The sequence below is a fragment of the Dendropsophus ebraccatus genome, chromosome 8, assembly GCF_027789765.1.
Source record: "Dendropsophus ebraccatus isolate aDenEbr1 chromosome 8, aDenEbr1.pat, whole genome shotgun sequence".
NCBI classification, from domain to species: Eukaryota; Metazoa; Chordata; class Amphibia; order Anura; family Hylidae; genus Dendropsophus; species Dendropsophus ebraccatus.
This window is the reverse complement of record NC_091461.1, coordinates 112,766,489-112,782,117: the sequence shown is the minus strand read 5'-3', so window position 1 is coordinate 112,782,117 and position 15,629 is coordinate 112,766,489. Positions and strand designations below refer to the sequence as shown.

At 46.1% G+C, this 15,629-nt stretch overlaps 1 pseudogene; it reads right to left on the bottom strand.

The window, feature by feature from the left end:
* Positions 1 to 1,996: 1,996 nt before the first annotated feature.
* Positions 1,997 to 15,567, bottom strand: LOC138799817 (medium-chain specific acyl-CoA dehydrogenase, mitochondrial-like; annotated as a pseudogene).
* Positions 15,568 to 15,629: the final 62 nt, after the last annotated feature.

The following is a 15,629-nucleotide window of genomic DNA, read 5'->3' as shown; positions in this document are numbered from 1 at the left end:
CTCACAAGGGTCATGAAATCATGGGAGATGTACACTCACCGGCCACTTTATTAGGTACACCTGTCCAACTGCACGTTACCACTTAATTTCTAATCAGCCAATCACATGGCGGCAACTCAGTGCATTTAGGCATGTAGACATGGTCAAGACAATCTCCTGCAGTTCAAACCGAGCATCAGTATGGGGAAGAAAGGTGATTTGAGTGCCTTTGAACGTGGCATGGTTGTTGGTGCCAGAAGGGCTGGTCTGAGTATTTCAGAAACTGCTGATCTACTGGGATTTTCATGCACAACCATCTCTAGGGTTTACAGAGAATGGTCCGAAAAAGAAAAAACATCCAGTGAGCGGCAGTTCTGTGGGCGGAAATGCCTTGTTGATGCCAGAGGTCAGAGGAGAATGGGCAGACTGGTTCCAGCTGATAGAAAGGCAACAGTGACTCAAATAGCCAACCGTTACAACCAAGGTAGGCAGAAGAGCATCTCTGAACGCACAGTACGTCCAACTTTGAGGCAGATGGGTTACAGCAGCAGAAGACCTCACCGGGTGCCACTCCTTTCAGCTAAGAACAGGTAACTGAGGCTACAATTTGCACAAGCTCATCGAAATTGGACAGTAGAAGATTGGAAAAACGTTGCCTGGTCTGATGAGTCTCGATTTCTGCTTGAACATGACAATGAGTTCACTTTACTCAAATGGCCTCCACAGTCACCAGATCTCAATCCAATAGAGCATCTTTGGGATGTGGTGGAACGGGAGATTCGCATCATGGATGTGCAGCCGACAAATCTGCGGCAACTGTGTGATGTCATCATGTCAATATGGACCAAAATCTCTGAGGAAGCTTCCAGCACCTTGTTGTATCTATGCCACGAAGAATTGAGGCAGTTCTGAAGGCAAAAGGGGGTCCAACCCGTTACTAGCATGGTGTACCTAACAAAGTGGCCTGAGAGTGTAGTTCTACAACAAGGGGTTGGTAACAGCACATTTTTTAACCACCTTAAAAAAAAAAGATTGTAATGGGATTTAAAGGGATTGTCCAGGACTAAAGAAATGTGGCTGCCTCACTTGTTCACATTATGCATTGTATTGTAATTGCACCACAAAGTGGAGAAGCGCAGGTTGGGGGAACAGTTCCGTATATGACAAGCGGTCGTCTCTCCATTCTCCTTAGAGAGGTTCTACATTTTGTATACAGAATATGATAGACCCAAAAATAAAGATATAACCCCGAGAACGGTGCTGGGTGTTCCTGGTTCAGACTCATCTCAAGAAAATGGAGTAAATTGAGCGGCAGTCCTGATCAGGAGGCCTCAAATGGCATCAGGAAAGTATCAGGATTTCCTGATCAGAAGAAAAAATAGGTCATGATGGGAGTTGTACTTCTGCAGCCTGTGGCCATCCAGGTTGGAGAACTGCAAGTCCCATCATGCCCTGCTGACGGGTCATGATGGGAGTTGTACTTCTGCAACCTGGATGGCCGCAGGCTGCAGAAGTACAACTCCCATCATCAATCATGGCCTGTCAGCAGGGCATGATGGGAGTTGTTCTGCAAGCTTTGACCATCCAGTTTGCAGAACTACATCTCCTATCATGTCCTATTTTTTCGTCTGATCAGCCAGTGGCGGCTGGTGGTGCTGAAGTCCGGGTGGCCACTGCTCCATTCCCAATGGGGGAGCTATTCTGGGTGAGTGGAAACCCTGACGCTTTCCTGATGTGCATCAGAAAAGCGTCCGGGATTTCAAGGCTCCCATAGACTTCTACGGGGGGGGGCGTCCGGGCCAGAGTTACGGCCAAAAATTGGACCAGTTCTAAAAAATCCGGATCTATTTTCTGGAACGGACACCCTTCCTGAAAAATCTGGAAGGGTGTCCGTGACTAATGCAATTCTATGGGTCCGGAAATTTGGGTGGTGTGTGAAGGGGGCCTTACTTTTTATTTTCCACTTTACCCTAACACTGTTTGCAAATTGATTTAAAAAAAAAAAAATTCAAATGAATTTAGACAAATTATTTTATTAAGATTTTTTTTGACTGGACCCAAAGCCAAAAGCCTGACTGTCACAGTGTAGTGTAGGGTTTTCTGGATGGATTGGTATTACATTCTGACATGTGGCTCTGATGCTAGGACAGTCATTGAATACAGCAGCTTATAATACAGAACCTTATAAAACGTATAAATCAGGCAGCCGTCTATCCGCAGCCAGTCCTACAGTACAGAGGTGACACACAGTACAGACACTCCTGCTGTGCCAAAAACAAACTTGTCATTAAGGTTGAGGGTGAAGCAGGGGAGCGGTCCTGAGCCAGTCCTTTATTCCTTGTACTTGCCCAAATGTTCCCGAGCAATGATGAGTCTCTGGATCTGGGCTGTGCCTTCATAGATCTGGAATAGAAGGGAAGCAGATTGTACAGGTAAGTATGCCCCTATATTAGATACTGTATGTATGAGGTGTTGTTAGAGAAGTGACGGAACAGACTGTGGCCAGAAGGGACCATCCGCAAAGTGAGATTATGCCCTCATAGGAAACACAGCAGTGCCATGTCGCAGTATTCCCATATAGGTGGCCTTCAGAAAATAACTCAATGCAATGTAATGCGACATGAGATCAAAAGTGGAAAGAGAAGAGCAAAGGAACAGCGGAATATAGGCGGATGGTGTAAAGGAGAACGCAGTGTACATAGACTCCGTGGACATCATAAAGGAGGGTCCTGGGCGACTCTGGAGGAACCAGTCCATTTATTTGACTGGCCACCATGTAATGCTACATTTGTCCTGTAGTGGCTGCTGCTGGCCAAAGCTTCTTAGGGATAGTGAAATCAGCACCTTTAAATGGGTTATTCACCAAAAATGTTTTTTTGTTTTTTCTTTCAAATCAACTTGTGTAAGAAAGTGCCGGAGATTTTGTAGGTTACTTCTATTAAAAAGTCTCCAGTCTTCCAGTACTTATCAGCTGCAGGAAGTAGTTTTCTCTCCAGTCTGACACAGTGCTCTCTGCTGCCACCTCTGTCTGTGTCAGGAACTACCCAGAGCAGGAGAAAATCCCCATAGAAAAACCCTTTCTGCTCTCCAGACTGGAAAGAATGCACCACCTTCCTGCTGGACATACAGCAGTTGATAAGTACTGGAAGACTGGAGATTTTTTTTACAAAGTAAATTAGAAATCCGTCACCAGTTGATTTGAAAGATTTTTTTTGGGGGGGTGAACTACCTCATTACAGGCATGGAGAACTTGGGGCCCTCCAGCTGTATAACTACAATTCCCATGATTCCTGTACAGCCAGAGGCAGATGTCACTGTATCCCTCCATGCTGATAGGTTCCACTTACCTGGAAGATTTTCGCATCCCTCATCAGCTTCTCCACAGGATATTCACTGTTAAATCCGTTTCCTCCTAATACCTGAACAGCGTCTGATGCCACCTGATTGGCAATGTCTCCCGCAAATGCTTTGGCAATGGAGGCGTAGTACGTATTCCTTCTGCCAGAGTCCACCTCCCAAGCCGCTCTCTGATACGCCATGCGGGCGAGCTCCACCTTCATCGCCATCTCGGCCAACAAGAAGGAAATTACCTGATGCTGGACAAATATATATATATGTATATATAGTGAGATAGTGATTAGTGAAATAGTTGATGACAGGTATGTTCCCCCCAGATTCTGTCATATGTGTTATAGCTCCAGGGAGTGCATAGTGTGTGTTTTTAGGAAAAACCTTATCTGGCTTTGTAATGAAGCCAAAATAGGGGCTGGAGTTTTCTGGATTGGGGATAGTGTTGGGCGGGTTCCCCAATCCATAGTCCACTTCTGGTAGTGGATGAGGCTGAGGCCTAAGCAGCTGCATAATAAAGAAGCCAGACAGAGTGGTCAGTATCCTCCTCAGTCCAGGTTCATGAGTTTTCATTTCTGTCAATGGATCTGAGCTGCAATACCCCACATGGCCTGTAGGAAGGTTCGGCGCTGTTTGTTCTAATACTGTGCAACTTTTTAAAGCTGGAATTAAACAGATATTTTTGTAATGGTCCCCTATAGGGATTTACTTCTTCTCTTTCAGAAGCATCTCTAATTTTTGCTGAGATGGTGAGTATAGACTATCTGTTATGATGTCAACCATACACAAAAGAGGAGTTCCTCCCCCATTATCTCTATTCTACATTACATTATAAAGCAGTTCTGAGCAGTTTAAGTTGTGACTCATACCCTGAGATGTGATATCTAATAGTTACAGTGAGCTCCTGTGTAATAGTCTCTTGCACTCTCCCTTTGCTTTCTGAACTCACTTCTTCACCCCTCCCCTCTCCATAAACTTATTTGGGTGGCATGTAACCTCATCCCTCAGTGAGCTGACAGACCATCTTATAAACAAAGGATGAAATTTAGCAGTTTTATTTCTAGAGTGAATAAAAGTTTGAGGAAGAGAAGCATTTTTCTTATAAGATATGTTACAATGTTCCTTATAGTCACTTGTGGCACTTTTATGTGAAGTTTGTGAAAGTGACAGTAAGTAGAAGCTGCCCTATACACGTAGAAGCACAGTTACAGTATTTACCTCAGCGAGGACTTTTCCAAAGGTCTTTCTCTCCAGAGCGTACTTAGTGGCTTCATCCAGCGCCCTCTGAGCTAATCCCACCGCCCCCGCTGCCACCTGTAACAAACCACAGTCAGGTGTATGGCTCACAGGCCACAGAGATACCGGCTACTGAACCATCACTTACCGGTGGACGGGTCTTATCAAACGCCCCCATGGCAATTTTAAAACCGGCTCCTTCTCCGATTAGGACATTTTCAGCAGGAACCCGGACGTCTTCAAACACAATCCCCCTGGTGTCGCAGCACCGCTGCCCCATGTTCATCTCCTGGAAACAGACCGGTGTCCAAGAACTTAAATAGTACCTGTCATGCATTTTTCCCTTTTTTTTTTTTTTTTCTTAAGTTTCCTATGTTTAAATAAACGTTATACATACAGCCAAACTGTGCTCCACGCTTCTCTGTTTAAAAAAAAAAACAAAAAAAAAACAAAAAAACAAACACAGGATGTCCCCATCCAGAAACATAGAAATCGTGGCGGCACTACAAGTCGCATCCAGCACTCGGGCTATTCCTAGCAAACAGACTCCGCAACAAAGGAATGGAGGTGCCTAGTGGCCATATGAATGTTAATTTGAAAAAAAACCCATAAAATATAGACTTTATTGCAAAACTGCTTGTGTTCACAACCCCTGTTGGTGACAATGCCTCTTCACAGTGTTACGGCCTTTGGCAGAACAAATGTTAGGCTAATAGTTAGCTCTCCCATCTTCCTCATACACAGGAACATTCGGTACAGCCAACATTTAGGTGTCCTTTATGGGGAGCGGTAAGCCATAGCCAGACTGCTCTGGTGACAGCTTCTCTCTCTAAGAACAAAGGGGCTGGGCAACAATTTGTAATTTTAATTACCAATAGAAAAAAAGTTCTCACCTTTCTCCCAATTAGTACTCCAGGACTGTCTGCTTCTACAATAAAGCCAGTAAAAGCTTTTCCTGCTGGAGCCTTGGGGTCAGGATTAGTGCGAGCCAAAAGGAAGTACCTATGATATACAGAAAAATGTATAACTTATAGCGTTCCTGGAATATATATATATATATATATATATATATATATATATATACACACACACACACATCATACTAGCTGGTAAGTTGAGTTCCGGTCTCCTCATGTGCATTTTGCTGCTGCCCTGATAGCCCAATGATCCTGCTCGGAACTGACGCACTCCCGGCGGCTATTAGCATCCGGCGACTGTGGCAGTTAGCGGGAACGGTCCAACCACCGCGCCCACTAATTGGCCATTTAAATGCAGCTGTCAAAGCTGACAGCTGCATTTAAATGGCCTTTTTTCCCCATTATTGGTGGTCTTGTGAGAGATAATGAAGTTATAATAGAAGTCCCCCAAGGGGATTTCTAGCTAGTGTGTAAAAAAGAAAAAGTCTTTGCACCCTTTCCCTGTTTTTCTCTCATTTGTATCGGCTTTGGACATGTAAAATCCTCTACTTTAGGTCCACTCTGACCACACTCAACTCCCTCTCCCCCCCTCCCTTTGTGGTCACAAAACATGCGATCTCCTCTCTGGGGGCCAGGTTAGCTGTCTATTGACTTGGTAACCCAACCTCTGAGAGACATTATCTGCATAATCTCCATGCACATGTGCTGCTTTCATAGACTTACATGTGTCCCTGAGCCTAGTTTTCTGTAATATGAAAAGTTATAGTTCTATCTCTGCTTGCTATCAGTGAATGCAGGTATATGTACCTGTCTTTGTGTCACAGCTCTGTATATTGTAAGTAATATAGATGTTCTTAGAGTCTGGATGGAACTAGAATGTTTTCATTCACAGTAAGCAAACAGAGCTCTAAACCTACACTACACCCCCAGTAAACAGATGTCTGTTATGTAGCACATAGCTACACCATGCGCGCGTCAGCTCTGCTACATCATCAGCTAGTATGGAATACATATTGGGGTGATGTGATGCAAAATCTGTGAAAAAACAGTCCTGTGTTTTCTGTGAAATAGTAATGACAGCAGTGGGCAGGAAAGAAAGCTAAGGGGGGGGGGGGGGGGGGGGGGAGTACGCAAATGGACTAATCAGAGAAATGCATGATGGGAAATGTAGTTTCCTATCTTGGTTATAGATCTTTTAGAAAAACGTGTAACTCAGGAATGGCAGCAGCTAGAAAGACGGGTGACGGCTCAAAATACTCAGAAGGACTTGGTGAGTAAGAGCAGCTAGCATTTCCCTCCCCCTAATAAAAGTTTAAATCTTCCCCCCTTTTAACATTTTATAAATAAATAAAAAAAAAAAAGCCATCAAATAAGATGAAAGTTATACAAGTTACATATCCTTGTAATCATACTGACTGGAGGCACATAGAGAACATCAGATTTATTGATTTATTTTTTTCAACTTCAATGCACAAATAATTTTTTTCCGATTTCGCAGCATATGTTATGCAGAAATTACGCCTGTAATTTTAAAGTACAATTGGCGTTGCAAAAAGGAAGGAGGAAAAGACAAAAGCACAAAAACTGAATTTGGCCTGGTCTTCTGAGGGTTAAGCACACATACCAGTTAGCTTGGCTCCCATTGGTGATCCACATCTTCTGTCCATTGATGATGTATTCATTTCCCTTCTTCTCTGCCCTCATCCTCAGACCAGCCACATCTGAGCCTGCTCCGGGTTCAGTGACGCAGTACGCCTGAAGGAGGTGGAGACAACAGATCAGCCATGACAGTGTAACGCCAATCTACTGCAGAACCTATATACAAGATTACGAGATTCCCCTTACACACATCATTGGCTCCTCAGTCAATCTCCCCAGGTATTTCTTCTGCTGGGCCTCATTGCCTGCGATGATCACTGGCATTTGCTGTGGAAGAAAAAAATAACTTCAGATTTTTTATTTAGTTTTTTAAAGATTACTTAAGGCCCTATTACACGAGACGATTATCAGCCATTACAGCCGATCGTCTTGTGTAATAGAAGGCAACGATCAGCCGACATGAACGATGTTGGCTGATCGTTGCAGTCGTTTTTTTTTTTTAACATGTTGAAAGGCAAACAACTATGATAGCAGCCCTCTGCTGCCATTGCTCCGTTGAATAGGAGCGGTGGCAGCAGAGCGCTGGTAACTGCTATGGGCTGCCTGGACGATCTAGCGATTACATGGGCAGCCCCCCTGCACCCACCCGCTTGCTGCCGCCGTTGGCACTGGGGGTGACAGCAAGCTGGAAATGAGGAGCAAACGAAGGCTGACAGCTCCTCTCAGTCGCCCCGAGTAATAGGGGCTTTAGACATTAGATTCTGGGCAGTATAACCCAACCCCACTGTCTGTATGCCATCACTGTAACTCAGGGGTGTCAAACTCAGGCCCCCCCATCTGTTGCCAAACTACAATTCCCATCATTCCTGGACAGCCAAAGTTTAGCTTTGGCTGTCCAGGCATGATGGGAATTGTAGTTTTGCAACAGCTGGGGGGCCTGAGTTTGACACCTGTGGTCTACATTCATTACTGAATTACATCCTGTATTATACCCCAGAGCTGCACTCACTATTCTGCTTGTGGGGTCACTGTGTACATACATTACATTACTTATCCTGTACTGATCCTGAGTTACATCCTGTATTATACTCCAGAGCTGTACTCACTATTTTGCCAGTTACAACCGAGTTTGTGTGGCAATTGATTACACCCTTCGCAAAAGTCTGTACTTAAAAGTGTAAGTGGTAATGCAGCAATACCAAAGTTTTACCACTAGATGTCGTTGTTACAAGTATTTGTGTACAGATATTGCACAGCTGTAGGAACTAAAGGGTTATTGTTTTTTTTATGTACCAAATGGATCTGTATGCCAATGAGAGTTCTTTTTTCTTCTAACCTATCACCTTTCTCTTTACATCTTACACACGCACTCCTCACCCACTCACAGCACAGTTTACACATGCTGTAGGAAGGAAGTCACATGGGTAGAGGAAGTGTGAGGTCTTCTTGCCTTGGATTCTGTAGAGGAAGGACGCAAGATAGGGTGCTCCCTACAGCAGTCAAGTTGGGCCTTGGCTCCTGCCAAGTCCCCAGTCCAGGATTGTGGTCTAGACCTTGAGCAGAGCACATGTGTATGCGAGACCTAAACACAGTGTTCCCTCATGCAACCTTATTACACACTATGCAGTGTTAAGTCACTACTAGAGAGAACAAGTCAGGGATCATCTCAACCCACGCGGTAGACATCGTAACACAGTGCAGGACAGTATCCACAAGAAGTAAAGGAACTAATCCGGATAGAGCAAAGTTGCTAAAAGCCTAAGCACTCTCAGAGAACTCTGACGACTCTGCTCATCCTAGTTAACAAGGTATGGGGCTTGTCACCCGACACTGGCGGGCAATAAGGGGTGCAAAGACCAAGGAGTCAAAACACGGGCACAAGTATTCAAGAATTCTGCTGATTCTACCTCTAAAGTTCCAGCAGAGCACAGTACTACATGGGTTGCGACTCTCTCGACATCCTTCTCTCTACTCTTCTGAACCTCTTCTATCTCTTAGCACACAACCAAGCCCGCACGGCTGTGTCACCTTTTCACTCTTGGTACAGATCTGGTCTCTCAAGTCTAAAGTAACGTATCAAGGCAAAAGTGTATTCTATGTTCTCTGTACCAAGTATCTTCACAGTAAACAAGAGTATATTTTAACGGGACTCTGTGGTTCTTCACCAAGCACCTACACAGTAATCACAGCTTCCTTGGGTTATCACCCCTTTCTGTGGGTGGCAGTGCCAATAGTCGGGGCGGGTCACTACTCCACTCCGGACCACCGTGATAATTGCCCAAGGAACCCCCAAACAACCTGGCAGGTTACTGTCCACAGGGAAAAAGTATAGCCAGCCTACTCAAAATAAAAGCAGGTGTGCCAGCATACTTGTGTGCCCATCCGACTCTGGCGTCGCGACAACATAACGCCGGGCTGAGCTGTGCCTCGACCAACCACTAACGGAGTGGCGTCACACTTCACCACCTGGCAATTGACCGGTCGCGCCTTGCAGCGGGGCATCACCACATTTGTACAGCTAAGTAGCCGAGCCTGTACAGTAGTTTGATGGAGTAAAAGCCAACCTTAGTTCCTGATGTCAGCACTACTGCGAATACAGCTCTGGAGGACATAATACAGATGGTAATTGTGTAAATAAGTAACGTCACATAAGCCACAACTTTCTCTATAACTTCCCATAAACTATAGTAGCGCTCTGCTCCTCCTCTGCTGTATGGGATCAGGTCTGTCCCTATACTCACCCCCAGGGAATTGGCCTCTATGGTGGTCTGAATACCGCTGCAGCCGTATCCAATTTCTTCTGTGGTCAGACACGTGTCAAAGATGCCGAGGTTCAGGCCTCCTGTAAGGAACAAAGCAGTGAGCGCAGCCCCAAATATAAAGGAGATTATAGGAGGCTACGTCCTTGTATATCCACCCAGATGGCTGACACCGAGGACACATCCTTACCGCAGTATTCAGGGATATGGCTGTTCATCAGCCCCAGCTCCCAGGCTCTTTTAATGATGGGAAAAGGATACTAAGAACATAAAGAGTTAAGTTACTGACTGTCCAATGGCAATGAGGCTAATAGGAGGGGATGATGGTCGCTCCTCTCACCTCCCCGGATCGGTCATATTGGGCGGCTACAGGAATTATCTCCTCTCTGGCAAACTTCCGGGCTCTCAAGCCTGAAACTCCTTCTGCTGTTCATTTAGCTCTGTACAGAGAGGGAATATATGGCTATGTTCACACAATGTAATATTTTTTAAAAGAACGTCTGTTGTTTTCCTGTAAAACAATGGCCATTCTTTTCATACTGCAATGATATGCACTGGAGTCAATGGAACAATGGCCATTGTTTTCACATGATGCACTGAACAACGGCCGTTGTATGGAGTGTCAAACAATGCACTGTGTGAAAAAAAAAAACTGCTGTTTTTCCATTGACTATAATGCATATTAGTGCAGTACGAAAAGCATGGCTGTTGTTTTAATGGAAAACAACGGCCACTCTTTTAAAAAATTAGTACATTGTGTGAACATGGCCTATATGTCACAACCTTATGTATTTATAATTGGTTATATACGGCCTTCAGCCATAACATTAAAAACACCTCCGTAATATTGTGTAGGACCCCTCCTGCCACCCATATGGCTCCTACCCATACACAGTAAACCATCAGTAGTTTTAATGTTCCGGCTGATCGGTGTATACACTTTGTTGCAGTCATCACTGGTTCCTGGTATATCCTGTTCAGCAGGATCCTGATCTCACCCTGGATTCTTCACATGACTATCAGCAGGTAAGAAAATGACACCTGACACTCACCAAAGCTGAAGCCGGGAGAGAAGGAGGAGGAGGATGCGCTGGTGGCGACCCGAGGAGCCGTGGACTGGGCCCTCCAGCCGCTCTTGGCAATGTTCTGCAGAACCTGGGAGAATAACCAAATGCATGAACATTAGCCACGGGTCTATAAGGCACCCCCCACAAGTAAGGCCACTAACCACCCACCAGTCCACCCCCCCCCACCACCTAATCCCCTCGTGGACCTTGACAGCCAGCGCCGCAGGCACACTGTTCCATGGCCCCCGTCTCCTGGTATCTTGGTCCTACAGGACATTGGGGAGTATGCCGAGGGGTGTGCAGGGAGAGAGAGCCAAGGGGGAGGCCAGGGAGACAGAAATAAGACATCCCCCGAAAATAAAACATAATGGGGGAGACTTATTAAACTGGTGCAAATTAGAATTGTCTTAGTTGCCCCTAGCAACTAGATTCCGCCTTACATTTTTCAAAGAATCTGTGAGGAATGAAAGGTGGAATCTGGTTGGTTGCTAGGGGCAACTAAGACAATTCTACTTTACACTAATTTTAGTCTGCCCCAATGTCTCTTAGGGTATATTCACACGGGCGGGGTCGCAGCGAGATTCTCGCTGCGAGCCCGGCAGGTCCTGGCAGATCCCATACACTACATACTGGCTGCGGTCTAAACGACCGCAGCGAGTATGTAATTATACCGCCCTTAACTCCTTCTGCTCCCCCGCTGTAAGCATACATTTCCTGTCCTTGCTGCACGGGTCCGGCGTCCTGCTCTCCTGTCCGGCCAATCAGTGTGTTGCCCAGCCGCAGCCACTGATTGGCCGGGCGGGAGAGCAGGACGCCGGACCCGTGCAGCAAGGACAGGTAATGTATGCTGCTTACAGCGGGGGAGCAGAAGGGGTTAAGGGCGGTATAATTACATACTCGCTGCGGTCGTTTAGACCGCAGCAAGTATGTAGTGTATGGGAACTGCCAGGACCTGCCGGGCTCGCAGCGAGAATCTCGCTGCAAGCCCGTCCGTGTGAATATACCCTTAGGGAGGAAAAGTATGAGGCACGGTCTTATTTTTGGGGAAGCACGGTAGTATACAGTATGCCTATAGACATCTATTAGGCCACATAGTAACAGGTTCTGGGGTTTGCAGTGATTACACACATAAAAGAAACATAACTCTCATCATCCAGTTTTGTATTCTTATAAATGGGTGAAATCCGGAGCGCGTGTACGTGGGCAGGTGTAATGACTTGTCAGGATTTGGGCTCATGAATATGGATTCCGCCTACAAATCCTCTGCATATAAGTGACAGGTGCGCTGTACATTACTCAGGAGACGGCGGCTTAAAGGGACCCGGGCCCTCCACATCTAATGTGTCCTATTCCTCCAGGAGGAAGAGAGATCGCTGTCTGGTGCCACCCATAGGAGGTAGTGTCCCTGCAAGTCGACATGTGACCCCTTGTAAGAGCTACATAGCTACATAATAGTCAACTTTCCCATGCACCTGAATGGCTTCGATACAGGTGTAGGCTATAGCATACTCTTTAAAGGGAAGCAGTCATATTTTTCATGCTGCCTGGAGTCATTAGGGTGGACCCCGGTGGCTTCTCCACATCCAATCAGCATTGATTGTATAGAAGGCGGTGTAGTGTCCCAGCACCTGTGCAAAGTTTTCACTCAGGTTTACAAAGTGGGAGAGGCCGTTACTGTATTCTGTGGTTTTCCCACTAGTTGTCACTACTGTGTTTGTATGTAGCTTATCCTGTGCACAGCTGAAAGAAGAAAAGGGTTTAAAGTGTCACTGTCGTTTTTTTTTTTTAATCATGAAAAAGCAGTTTGAAGCTCTCCCCCCTATCTTCATTGTTCTCTATGGAGAGGGGAGGGGTTAAGGGAGATGAGGCACCAAAACAGGACAACAAAGAGTTAATTTACAGCTACATCACCGGGCTATCTCCTCAGACAGTCAGCACTGACCTCTCTGACTTCTGAATACCAGCTTTCACACAGGTCCCGCTGTGTAATCCTTTGTTCTCTGCGACTAATCTTCCCCCCCCCCTTCTCCATAGAACAAACAGGCCCCAACTGATATAAAATTTCCTGATAATGAGCAGTGAATAAGAGAGGGGGAGGGCACCTGGGGAAAGTCTTTTTGAATGCAGATAATGGCAGATTTGCCTAATAAACCCAATTACAAAGTTTCTTAAAATCGCCTGGACTATTGATTTCTGCTAAAAAAAAATAATATATGACAGTGACACTAAGGGGGATATGTATCAACACAAAAAGGCGTACTTTTTTGCAGAAAGGGGCGATTTGTGAATATTTTATTCGCAAAAGGCCGTTTTGCAAATAAAATATTCGCAAATCGCCACTTTCCGCCAGGTACGCTGGGATGGGGGGGGGGGGGGGGGGGAGAGGGGGTGGAGGGGGTTTAACGGGGGGCGCGATTTATCATTTTTTTAAACTAAAAGATACGCCGAAAACCTACTCCACCTCTTCATAAATCTCTGTAGCGCCGGAGCTGCGGGGACATTTATAAATCTGGCGTAAAAAACATCGGACTTAATAAATGTCCCCCAAAGTGTTTTATGTCACATGCTAGGTCTGGTCCAGGTGCTTTCCCCTCTTTTTCTAGCCTATCCTCTACCCTCTCATTCTCTCCACACACACCCCACCAATCAGAGGTCTAGTTAGCCTTTGTAGGGAGTTCCTGGTGGAAGAAGCAGTTCAGTCTAGTTGGAGTTTCAGTGAGAGAAGGAGCTAGACCATGCGTCTCCAAACTGCAGCCCTTCAGCTGTTGCAATACTACATTTCCAATCATGCCTGAACAGCCAAATCCAAAAGCTATAGCTGTCCGGGCATGATACGAATTGTAGTTTTGCAACAGCTGGAGGGCTGCAGTTTGGAGACCCATGAGCTAGACAAACAGGTCTCTGGAGAAGCTAAGCCAGGGCCTGGCTTTGGCCAGGTCCTCTAACAGGGACAGAACTAGCAAGTTGCCAGTTTTCTTCTTCGAGCACTAGAACTGCTATGCAGTGCTAAGCCTTAATGAAAGGAAGAGAAATCTAACAGGGAGCACCATGCCCACGCCATGAACCTTTCTGAACTGTGCAGAGCAGTTACCTTCAGAAGTAATAGGAACTGACCCCAGTGAAACAAAAGGTAATAAAAAGGTCTACATATTACACTGCGCACTGCAGGACGACTGGGAAGACCCGGGGCTTGTTTTACCCACCTAGGACGGGTAGCTTGCAACTAGGGGGCAGAAGGTGGCCAGGAGTAGAGCTCTCTTCTACATACCTCTACTGTTCCGGCAGAGTACATTTCTACATTGGGCAGGGCCCCTCTGGCAACTTATCTCCTCTCTCTACTGCAAAGCATCTTCTTACCACAAGCACCTGAGTTATTACAAGACTGTAACGATTGTATTTATGGACGGTATTGTACTATCAGTATTCCTTGTAGTGCACTATGGTTATCTCCAGTAAACTGTCCTATTTTTTTCGGAAGCACCAGACTCTGGCTTATCTTTTCTGGACCCGCACACACATCACTACACTTGGGTTAATTCTCTTTTCTATGCTGGTAAGGTTCCAACACTGTCCGGGGTTACCGTGACAAATGCCCCAAGACCCACTCAGCTACCACACCACCGTAACAGCTGACCCGGAGGGAGATGACCCCAAACTAACGCTCGCCGCGCCTCACTGCATAGGGATCAATCAAACAGAAAGAGATCCGTCAATCAAGGTTGGTGAAGCCATAGGGGACCGCCTCAATGACCCCTAACCCAGACAGCATGACAGGTATGAGCGGTATGTGATCTCTCAGCAGGGCTGGCTGGTGACAACTTTGTTGATGCATTGTGTAACCTTTGCTCTAGAAATGTGATATAACATGTATAGCAGTCCGTAGGGCACAATCCCCTAACCTGAGGCCCTCCGGCTGCTGCGGAACTACAACTCCCATCAGTCAAAGGGTGGTGAACAGGATACATTATCGGGATACAGCAATTGCATTAAGGGAGTTGTAGTTTTTCTGGAAAGCCGCAAATTGGGGAACATAATGCACTAAAGCTGGGGTAGGGAAACTTGGCTCTCCAGCTGTTGCAAAACTACAACCCCCATCATGCCTGGGCAGCCAAAGCTTTAGCTGGAGAGTCAAGGTTCCCTACCCCTGCACTAAAGGCATGATGGGACGATGCAAATTGTAGTCTTGGAACAGTTGCAGGTTAGGGGAGCCCTGTCAGAGCTCATACACCCAGACATTATCCCAACACCATTCCCAAGGAGTTACCACTAGTCGGCGACTAGTAAATTACTGGACTCTCCATAATAGGATGAATTGAGGTCTGCTGGAGCGTATAGTTCCACAACAATTATAATAAAGTTATCATTATTATAAATTCTAATCAAACAATTCTTATGCATACATCACTCTCTCTCTGCACACCAACCCTGCTGCAGACATAGCAAGCATAAGATGCTGGGACTTGTAGTCCTACACGACACCCTTTGCAGGAGTGTATACTGAGCAGAGGGTCCTGGCACACACTGAGCTTGGGGGGGGACACCGGTCCTCACCCCTCTTACCCTGGTCACCCTGAGCGTGGACATGACGGCAGCCTCTGTAATCCAGCGACCACTAAAGGACGTCCGAATGACAGTAGAGTGTATCCTCTCCTTTGAAAGTGATGTCAGCAGGAGGGGCGGGGCCTCTTCCAGAAGGGGCGGAGTTATGGTGAGCTTACAAGCAG